This window comes from Oncorhynchus gorbuscha, linkage group LG04 (genome assembly GCF_021184085.1).
Source record: "Oncorhynchus gorbuscha isolate QuinsamMale2020 ecotype Even-year linkage group LG04, OgorEven_v1.0, whole genome shotgun sequence".
NCBI lineage: Eukaryota > Metazoa > Chordata > Actinopteri > Salmoniformes > Salmonidae > Oncorhynchus > Oncorhynchus gorbuscha.
In genome coordinates, this window is record NC_060176.1 from 26,599,054 (window position 1) to 26,610,744 (window position 11,691).

An 11,691-nucleotide genomic window follows, 5' to 3' on the forward strand; every position below is an offset into this window, starting at 1 on the left:
ATTATACTCAGGTTCGGAGTGCCTGAGGTTTGTCTGCAGACAATGGGACCCATCTCATAGGAGATGTGGTTACCCAAATGGCCAAAATGATGGGTGTTGACCAGAAGTTTGTGTCCATCTATCAACCACGGAGTAACGAGATTTACTGAGGGCTAATAAGAACATGTTATTCTCCCTTGTCAAACTATGCCATTCCACAGGAATGACATGGGTAGAGGAATTACCTCTTGTCCTCATGAAAATGCGCAGCAGCCTTAACAAATGTATTGGGTGTACACCTTATGAAATGTTAACAAGACGACCAATGAACACCCCAAGGGTGAGACCTACGACTGACCGATAGATAGACATAACTGAGATATAGTGTAACCATCTTGAGTACATAAAGGAACTAACTTCTGTTGTAAGTTTTCTCCACTCTCACACTAGGAAAGCAGCAGAACCAATCCCAGGTGAAGACCCTGACGAGCAACCCATGAATGTTGGAGAGTGGGTGAAACTCAGGGTCCAAAAGCGAAAATGGAACCAACCACGATGGATGGGTCTGTTCCAGGTAACCATGGTAACACCACCAGCCCTGCGGGTAGAGGAGAGGTCAGGCTGGCATCATCGCTCCCACTGCAAGCATCTCCCAGAGTAGAAGCCATGGATGAGCGACTGGAGGGAGAGCAGGGCCCCGAGAACATCTGAAGGAGGAAAAAGTCAGAGCCAAAGGACAGGAGCAGAAGGAAGAGACCAAAGGCCAGACGAACCAACAGAGGGTTCAGCCACAGAACCTGAAGAGTCATCAGATATCGAGGAAACCATCGTACACACACTCTACGGTTGTGAAACAAGATAATCGCAACCACGGAAAAACACATGCAAATACCCATTTGTTGCTCTCCAAATCTACCCGTTCCCTTTGTGGACGGGGATGTGGAGAATAATAAATGGGTGAAAGCAGTGACATACATAGGATTTACAGGGGAGGGGGAACACATCTGGCACACAGGTAATGATTTTACAGAAACCCACCTCCACAGATCTTCTGTGTGGAACCCAGGCAGTACCAATTAGAAATGATGATTTTGGATGTAGATTATTCAATTTTATGAAAAGGAACAAAACTAGAGCTCGACAAAGAAAAACAATTATACTATTCTGATGTTGGTCAAAGGGGGAAGGAAGCAGCATGGGAAGTTATAGTAATGGGTAAATGGATTAATAATTTGACATACTCCATGCAGGTCCTTACGAATTTGATAAAACAGGGATTTACTCAGTTGTCACTAAATGTGACGAATTTGAAGGCAGTAGTGACCAGAGACGAAATGGCACATATTGGCCAAAGACAGGTCCCTTGGAATAAAAGATGAGGATTACTGTGTCATGTTGCTTCCTGACTCCTCTGACAACATGACAACTATTATTAATTACCTGGCTAAATTAGGAAAAGATGACAACACCATATTTAACCAAATTGGACACTGGTTTAATGGTGTATTTGGAAACCGTGATGGGTAAGGTAATGATGTCCATGACTGCCATGATTGTTCCGCTCCTGGTAGGACTACTGTGTTTTGCTTTTGATTTATGTATAATAAAGTGCTTGGCTAGAAAGACTGTTGAACATTTGGGGATTATGGGACACATGTATGTTGGGGTGGTCACAAGAAAGGAGCAAACTTACCTAATGTGGTAGAGGGAAGATATGAGAGATACTAGAGCTTGTCATGAACTGAGAGAAGAGTATAGTGATAGGATAAACTATGATAAAGGGGATTGTAGTGTGTTAGACTTACAGCAACAGGTGACAGGTGTAAACATTTCCAGGATAGAGGAAGGCATGGGAGCACTTTTTGAATGAATGTGAGTATGCAGTGATAAGGAGTATCTCACTTTACCTCCCGGATGGGGGGGGTGTTGTTATTTGGGAAGAACAGAAATGTACATGTTAAGGATGCCGGTCACCAATCTTTTCAATGAAACAGGTAAAACCAACTCTGGGGTACTGAAGCATGCCAAACAACTCATCCCAGACAATCAGGAAGCCTGTGGTCATGTCCTACCCTCCTGGGGCGTGGCTGTCCTAGGAAAGTGGGTTAACAATGTAACCTACTCTTTACAGGCCCATATGAATTTAATGATCCGAGGATTTAGCCAACTCTCATTAGATGTCCAAAATAAGAAAGCAGTAGTTAGCCGCCTTGAGTTGGCTTTAGATGATCTTTTGGCGAAGTAAGGAGGACACTGTAACGTACTAGGTATTATTGATCCTGAAAATGGTGTTATGCTCCTCCCTGACTCCTCTAAGAATATGACTGAAATAATTGATAAGATTGCTGATTTTTGTAAAACTCTCAAAATCTGAAAAATCAGTTTTTGACAAAATTGGTGACAGGTTTAATGCTAAATTTGGAAATGTGATGGGAAAAGTTGTTGACTCTGTTTTCGTTGTTTATTCCTATACTGGTGGGAGGTTTGATGATTTTGGTTACCGTTTATATTTGTAAGAAAATGACTGTAACTGCTCTTGAACATGCTGGAATGATGGTGTTGGTGGAAGCTCATACGAGTCGTACTGAAAGTGATTCTGGTGCCTTTCTGGTTTCTCTTAATCCCACTGTTTATTTAACTTGTGTGGTTCTACCAAGGAATGGGAGTAAGGAGAGACTCACCCACCGCTAATATCAAATTACAGAACTAAGCCAACTTCAAAAGTGAAAGTTAGTGAAATCTTATTCACTAAAGCAGTGATAACTCCTAGCCGTTCAGTGAGCAGCAGCAGCTGTAAATGTGGACTAGGGAAGGATGGACAAAGTATCTCTTCTACCAAACACACAACGGTACTACAACGCACCCGTTCTACCACACATTCTTCAAAGGACAGGAAGATCTCTGTTGGGCAACACTGTCACGTTCTGACCTTAGTTCCTTTGTTTTGTCTTTTGTTTTAGTATAGTCAGGGCATGAGTTGGGTGGGTTGTCTATGTTAATTTTTCTATGATTTTCTATTTCTGTGTTTGGCCTGATATGGTTCTCAATCAGAGGCAGCTGTCTATCGTTGTCCCTGATTGAGAACCATATTTAGGTAGCCTGTTTTCAATTGTGTTTTGTGGGTGGTTGTTTTCAGTCTTTGTGTGTCTGCACCAGATAGGACTGTTTTGGTTGTCACTTTGTTGTTTTGTATTTTTTGAAGTGTTCAGTTTTATTAAAAAGAACTGCGCTTTGGTCCTCCGCTCCTTCCACCGACGACAGCCGTTACAAACACGGCCTTCCATCTATGACCAACCTATTGAATCACAGCTCAGAGTAAATATTCCTTGCATTTTACTTTTCCAAATGGGCGGTTATTTAGAATGCATAAAATTCGGTATTTACAATAGCATAACTTAGCAAGGTCCGATCAGAGCCCTTATTCTTTGTTCCTGTCACGGTTTTCATATGGTGAAGGAGAGTCGGACCAAACTGCAGCGTGTTGATTGCGATCCATGTTTATTTAAATAAACGTAAACACGAACACTACAAAACAATAAACGAACCGAAAACAGCCTATACTTGTGTCAACTAACATCGAACAAGGACAATCACCCACAACACAACCAAAGAATATGGCTGCCTAAATATGGTTCCCAATCAGAGACAACGATAAACACCTGCCTCTGATTGAGAACCACTCCAGACAGCCATAGACTCTCCTAGAACACCCCACTAAGCTACAATCCCACTAAGCTACACAGCACATACAAAAACCCATGTCACACCCTGGCCTGACCAAATACATGAAGAAAAACACAAAATACTTCGACCAGGGCGTGACAGTTCCTCAGTCTTCCCACAATTTCCTTCAAAACCCAACCCCCTTTCTTTGTGTAACCAGCCGTCATATCTGTTCCGTCCACTAGGGACGTTTTATTTTATGGCATAATTAGTAATCGATGTATGACCCATCCTGGGTATGTGTAATTCTGTGTGATTGTTTAGGTATTTAGTAAATAAATAATTAAACCAAATGTTCTATGTAACTTTATTTTATTTAGTAAATATTTTCTTTACTCTATTTCTTGAACTGCACGGGCTGCACGTTACGGGCTTGTAAGTAAGCATTTCATGGTAAGGAAATCCGTACTGCCCTGCCCACTTCACTGTTGCTCCAAGCAGAGGAAACAGCAGTTCTGAAATACATCAAAAAGCGTGAAGACTTCTGCCTGAAGCCCATACACGCTGCAGCGTACATGTTGGACACCAAGTATGCTGGCAAGATTATCCTGTCGGGTGCAGAAATCAACAAGGCCTATGGTGTCATCACTACCGTGTCTTGCCACCTTGGCCTGGATGAGGGCAAGGTTCTTGGCAGTCTGGTGAAGTACACTTACAAGCAAGGGCTTTGGGATGTAGATGCAATATGGCAGCCGTACCAACATATCTCACCAGCCACCTGGTGGAAGGGACTTTGTGGATCTGAGGCTCTTTCCCTGATGCCTTCATCATCCTCCAAATCCCACCATCAGCCGCCTCAGAGCACAATTGGTCCTTATTTGGTAGCACACACACCAAAGCACGCAACAGGCTGACCAATACAAGGATCGTAAAATCGGTGGCCATCCGGGCAAATTTGAGGCTTTTTGAGCCTGACAACGAGCCATCCTCAACAAGGTTGGAAAGTGACAGTGAAGATGAGACCTCAGAGTCGGATGTTCAAGAAGTGGACATTGAGGAGGTCCAGGGAGAAGACATGGAAGCCCGAGAGGAAGACAAACAAAGCTTTAGTTTCTAGACCATCATTTTACAGATGTATGTTTAAAAAAAATTGGGAGATGCGATGGATCATTGGGATCATTCAATATTCCCTTTCTTTTGTTGTTCAGTGAAATCATCCCATGTGAAGAGTCAATTCATTTAATTAAGTTCAATTCATAACTAAATTGTTTTTAAAATTTATATTGGAAGGATTTAATCATTTGCAATTATGTCTACTTATGATAAAGTAAACGGTTTATGTCTGCACATGATATGGAAAATATATCCAATGCAAAAAAGCATCTACATTTAAATGGTATTGACATTAATTTGCATATACGTCTGTTAATTCCCATATATTCCCATGGAAAGTTTCCACCTCTGAATTTTCCCCAAAATGTGCAACCCAAGTTACGACCCAGAACTGCAGTCAGGTTAAGACCCTGGTGAATACAATGAGCATGCAGATGAGGTTCCCCGAGAAGGTTTTTCAGAAATTCTTTGGTTGTGCAAACCCTCAGTTTCATCAGCTGTCCAGGTGGTTGGTCTCAGACGATCCCGCAGGCTAAGAAGCCAGATGTCAAGGTCCTGGGTTGTAAGGCCAGTTGGACGTACTGCCAAATTCTCTCTAACGATGTTGGAGGCGGATTACGATAGGGAAAGTAACATTCATTTATCTGGCTCCCTCAAAACCTGAGACATCTGTGGCATTGTATTGTGTGACTAAACTGTACATTTTAGAGTGGCCTTTTATTGTCCCCAGCACAAGGTGCCCCTGTGTAATGATCATTCTCTTTAATTAGTTTCTTGATATGCCACACCTGTCAGGTGGATGGACTATCTTGGCAAAGGAGAAATGCTCATTTAAGAGGGATGTAAACAAATTTGTGCACCAAAATTGAGAGAAATAATCCTTTTGTGGATGTGAAAAAATTCTGGGATCTTTTATTTCAGCTCATGAAACATGGGACCAACACTAGACATGTTGTGTTTATATTTTTGTTCAGTGTAATTGTATATATATCTTAATGAGAACCAATTTGAGTAAATTGCGACCTCTCCTATATACAATAAGTGGTGGATTCTTAAATTCAGCAGGCAAAGCTGGGTCTGATGATAAAACATGCCAGGGATTCTTGACAGCATCTCCCACTTTTCGTAAATTCAAAGTATATGTGGTCGTGAACATTACAGAGTGTTCTTTAGCTGTAGTGGGTAGTTTTTGTAGCAGTTAATCTCGTGTTTTCCCCAATGCCAAATTAAGAGCTTCATCCACACATTGTGGAGAATAGCCTCTTCTTAGAAACCTATTGTGCATCGATGTGTGGAACAGATGTGGGTGGGGCAAGATCTACAAAACGGTGCTAATTTAAAAAACTCACTAAAGCTCTGATGAAGGCCGTGAGGCCGATACGTAAGGCTTATTAAAGAGCAGTGATACTATCAAGAGCAGTGTGTGGGTTCCTTCTTTTTTCTCATTTTATTCAACTGTTACCATGCACCTGCAAAAAAGATTGCTCAGATGTGCGAGTGCCTTTTGAATATATATATATATATATATATATATATATATATATATATATATATATACACACACACACACACACACACACACACACACACACACACACACACACACACACACACACACACACACACACACACACACACACACACACACACATATATACACACACATATATGCATATATACATATATATATATACAGTTGAAGTCGCAAGTTTACATACGCTTAGGTTGGAGTCATTAAAACTTGTTTTTCAACCACTCCACAAATTTCTTGTTAACTATAGTTTTGGCAAGTCGGTTAAGACATCTACTTTGTGCATGACACAAGTAATTTTTCCAACAATTGTTTACAGACAGATTATTTCACTTATAATTCACTGTATCACAATTCCAATGGGTCAAAAGTTTACATATACTAAGTTGACTGTGCCTTTAAACAGCTTGGAAAATTCCAGAAAATGATGTCATGGCTTTAGAAGCTTCTGATAGGCTAATGGACACCATTTAAGTCAATTTGAGGTGTACCTGTGGATGTATTTCAAGGCCGACCTTCAAACGCAGTGCCTCTTTGCTTGACATCATGGGAAAATCAAAAGAAATAAGCCAAGATCGCAGAATAAAAATGTGTAGACATCCACAAGTCTGGTTCATCCTTGGGAGCAATTTCCAAATGCCTGAAGGTACCACACTCATCTGTAAAAACAATAGTACGAAAGTATAAACACCATGGGACCACGCAGCCATCTTACCGCTAAGGAAGGAGACACGTTCTGTCTCCTAGAGATGAACGTACTTTGGTGTGAAAAGTGCAAATCAATCCCAGAACAACAGCAAAGGACCTTAAGAAAATGCTGAAGGAAACAGGTACAAAAGTATCCACAGTAAAACGAGTCCAATATCAACATAACCTGAAAGGCCACTCAGCAAGGATGAAACTGCTCCAAAACCTCCATAAAAAAAGCCAGTCTACGGTTTGCAACTGCACATGAGGACAAAGATCATACTTTTTGGAGAAATGTCCCCTGGTCTGATGAAACAAAAATGGAACTGTTTGGTCATAATGTCCATCGTTATGTTTGGAGGAAAAATTGGGAGGCTTGCAAGCCAAAGAACACCATCCCAACCGTGAAGAATGGGGGTGGCAGCATCATGTTGTGAGGGTGCCTTGCTGCAGGAGGGACTGGTGCACTTCACAAAATAGATGGCATCATAACAAAGGACAATTATGTGGATATATTGAAGCAACATCTTAAGACATCAGACATGAAGTTAAAGCTTGGTCGCAAATGGGTCTTCCAAATGAACAATGACACCAAGCATACTTCCAAAGTTGTGGAAAAATGGCTTAAGGACAACAAAGTCAAGGTATTAGAGTGGCCATCACAAAGCCCTGACCTCAATCCTATATAACATTTGTGGGCAGAACTGAAAAAGTGTGTGCAAGCAAGGAGGCCTACAAACCTGGTCAGTTACACCAGCTCTGTCAGGAGGAATGGGACAAAATTCACCCAACTTATTGTGGGAAGCTTGCTTAAGGCTGCCAGAAACGTTTGACCCAAGTTAAACAATTTAAAGGCAATGCTACCAAATACTAATTGAGTGTATGTAAACTTCTGACCCACTGGGAATGTGATGAAAGAAATAAAAGCTGAAATAAATAATTCTCTCTACTATTATTCTGAAATTTCACATTGTTAAAATAAAGTGATGATCCTAACTGACCTAAGAAAGGGAATTTTTACTCTGATTAAATGCCAGGAATTGTGAAAAACTGAGTTTAAATGTATTTGCCTAAGGTGTATGTAAAATTCTGACTTCAACTGTATACATCTTAATAAATTGCAGCGTTTTCAAAAATATTATGAGATAATCATCAAGCCTATTCAAAAGATTAAGGGACAGGACCCGGAAGTATGATGTAGGATGACGTCACTTCCACATCGTATTGAAGCCAAAGTCACCCATCTATGCTGGCAAAGATTGATTTGTCTTCTTCATTTAAGTAGCGAGCAACGGAGGGTTCTTTATCACTGTGAGCAGGTCAATGCTGGTCAGCACTGGTCTGGTCAACAGGAGGTTAATGCTGGTCTGGTCCAGGCTGGTCTGGTCGGGTGGCTCAGTGCTAGTTTGGTCAACGCTGGTCTGCTCGACAGTCTGGTTGGGTGGCTTAGCGCTGGTCTTGTCAGGTGTCTGTTAGGGTTGCGTCAATATAATCTGGGATCAGGATAAATATGACAATGAGTCACCGCATTGTATGCTATGTATTTTTTATTAGCTAAGCAATAAGTGGTAAATGCAATTTTCATTCTAGTTCAGGTAAGATATATATTGAGATTAAACAAACATACCTGACCTGTCACACCTCGCAGGGCAAACAGAGAACTGACTTGTTCCTGACAAAGATATTATAATATATTCTGATGACAGAAGTAGTTCCTGCTTCTGAGCCGGCTTGTCAGAGTAGAGACTGGGCGTGGGTTAAACTCACCCAGCCTATCGTTGATTGTTGGCGCACAGGCTGGTCCCAGCCTCCTAGACGCTTCAGCGGTCAGTCGTTGTAGTCGTGTAGAATATCTATGCACTCACACACTCAATACAGTTATCTCACACCTGGCTCCTGTTATCTAACAAAAGACCGTTTGTTCCCGCAACACTACGTTCTGAATGTGCCCTCACAACTCATTGCACAGTTCCTGTCTTCATGTTATTCTGTATTTTTCCATCACGAGCAAGACCCATGGCCCTGAAACTGTTAACAATGTCTCAAGTCAGCTATGTTGCATAATACATATACCTACACAAGCCAACAGCAAATAATATTCCATCACATATGATATGGTAAGGGCTATAGTGTATAACACAGAACCTCACATGTCTCAGTGCTGGTCTGGTTGACAGGTCAACGTTAGTCTAGTCGACGGTCAGCTGGTCAATGCTGGTCTGGTCGACGGTCGGCTGGTCAGTCAACTGGTCTGGTCAGTGGTCGGCTGGTCAACACTGGTCTAGTTGGGTGGCTCAGTGCTAGTTTGGTCAACACTGGTCTGCTCGACGGTCTGGTTGGGTGGCTTAGTGCTGGTCTTGTCAGGTGTCTCAGCGCTGGTCTGGTCGTCAGGTCAACGCTGGTCTGGTCGTCAGGTCAACGCTGGTCTGGTCGGCTGGTCAACGCTGGTCTTGTCGACGGTCAGCTGGTCTTGTCGACGGTCAGCTGGTCAGTCAACTGGTCTGGTCGGCTGGTCAACGCTGGTCTGGTTGGGTTGCTCAGTGCTGGGTCTGGTCAATGGCCGAAGGGCAGCTCGTCTGGTCAATGGGTCAACTCTGGTCTGGTCGAAGGTCGGCTTGGCTACTGCAGAGCTGCAGGGCTGACGGTGGGTGCGCTTACTTTTATATTCATGGTCTTCTTTTCACCTCAAGATGCTAAGAGCATAACACTTCCCGCACGTGTCTAAGCCTACTAAAAATTGATGTTTATGCACTAAATTGATATAACCACTAATCTTTCAGAAGATGAAAACAAATGATTTCAAACATCTATACTCTAGCACAGTCGGGTCCTATGAAGTCTTGCCCAAAGTAATCTGAAGAATCTGCGGTCTGTCCGGTCCGGGGCGGTCTCTCAAATCAAATCAAATCAAATCAAATTTATTTATATAGCCCTTCGTACATCAGCTGATATCTCAAAGTGCTGTACAGAAACCCAGCCTAAAACCCCAAACAGCAAACAATGCAGGTGTAAAAGCACGGTGGCTAGGAAAAACTCCCTAGAAAGGCCAAAACCTAGGAAGAAACCTAGAGAGGAACCGGGCTATGTGGGGTGGCCAGTCCTCTTCTGGCTGTGCCGGGTAGAGATTATAACAGAACATGACCAAGATGTTCAAATGTTCATAAATGACCAGCATGGTCAAATAATAATAAGGCAGAACAGTTGAAACTGGAGCAGCAGCACAGTCAGATGGACTGGGGACAGCAAGGAGCCATCATGTCAGGTAGTCCTGGGGCACGGTCCTAGGGCTCAGGTCCTCCGAGAGAGAGAAAGAAAGAGAGAATTAGAGAGAGCATATGTGGGGTGGCCAGTCCTCTTCTGGCTGTGCCAGGTGGAGATTATAACAGAACGTGGCCAAGATGTTCAAATGTTCATAAATGACCAGCATGGTTGAATAATAGTAAGGCAGAACAGTTGAAACTGGAGCAGGAGCATGGCCAGGTGGACTGGGGACAGCAAGGAGTCCTCATGTCAGGTAGTCCTGGGACATGGTCCTAGGGCCCAGGCCAGTTGAAACTGGAGCAGCAGCATGGCCAGGTGGACTGGGGACAGCAAGGAGTCATCATGTCAGGTAGTCCTGGGGCATGGTTCTAGGGCTCAGGTCCTCCGAGAGAGAGAAAGAAAGAGAGAAGGAGAGAATTAGAGAACGCACACTTAGATTTACACAGGACACCGAATAGGACAGGAGAAGTACTCCAGATAAACAAACTGACCCTAGCCCCCCGACACATAAACTACTGCAGCATAAATACTGGAGGCTGAGACAGGAGGGGTCAGGAGACACTGTGGCCCCATCCGAGGACACCCCGGACAGGGCCAAACAGGAAGGATATAACCCCACCCACTTTGCCAAAGCACAGCCCCCACACCACTAGAGGGAAATCTTCAACCACCAACTTACCATCCTGAGACAAGGCCGAGTATAGCCCACAAAGATCTCCGACACGGTACAACCCAAGGGGTGGGGGGAACCCAGACAGGCCGACCACAACAGTGAATCAACCCACCCAGGTGACGCATCCCCCCCCAGGGACGGCACGAGAGAGCCCCAGCAAGCCAGTGACTCAGCCCCCGTAACAGGGTTAGAGGCAGAGAATCCCAGTGGAAAACGGGGAACCGGCCAGGCAGAGACAGCAAGGGCGGTTCGTTGCTCCAGAGCCTTTCCGTTCACCTTCCCACTCCTGGGCCAGACTACACTCAATCATATGACCCACTGAAGAGATGAGTCTTCAGTAAAGACTTAAAGGTTGAGACCGAGTTTGCGTCTCTGACATGGGTAGGCAGACCGTTCCATAAAAATGGAGCTCTATAGGAGAAAGCCCTGCCTCCAGCTGTTTGCTTAGAAATTCTAGGGACAATTAGGAGGCCTGCGTCTTGTGACCGTAGCGTACGTATAGGTATGTACGGCAGGACCAAATCAGAGAGGTAGGTAGGAGCAAGCCCATGTAATGCTTTGTAGGTTAGCAGTAAAACCTTGAAATCAGCCCTTGCTTTGACAGGAAGCCAGTGTAGAGAGGCTAGCACTGGAGTAATATGATCAAATTTTTGGTTCTAGTCAGGATTCTAGCAGCCGTATTTAGCACTAACTGAAGTTTATTTAGTGCTTTATCCGGGTAGCCGGAAAATAGAGCATTGCAGTAGTCTAACCTAGAAGTGACAAAAGCATGGATTAATTTTTC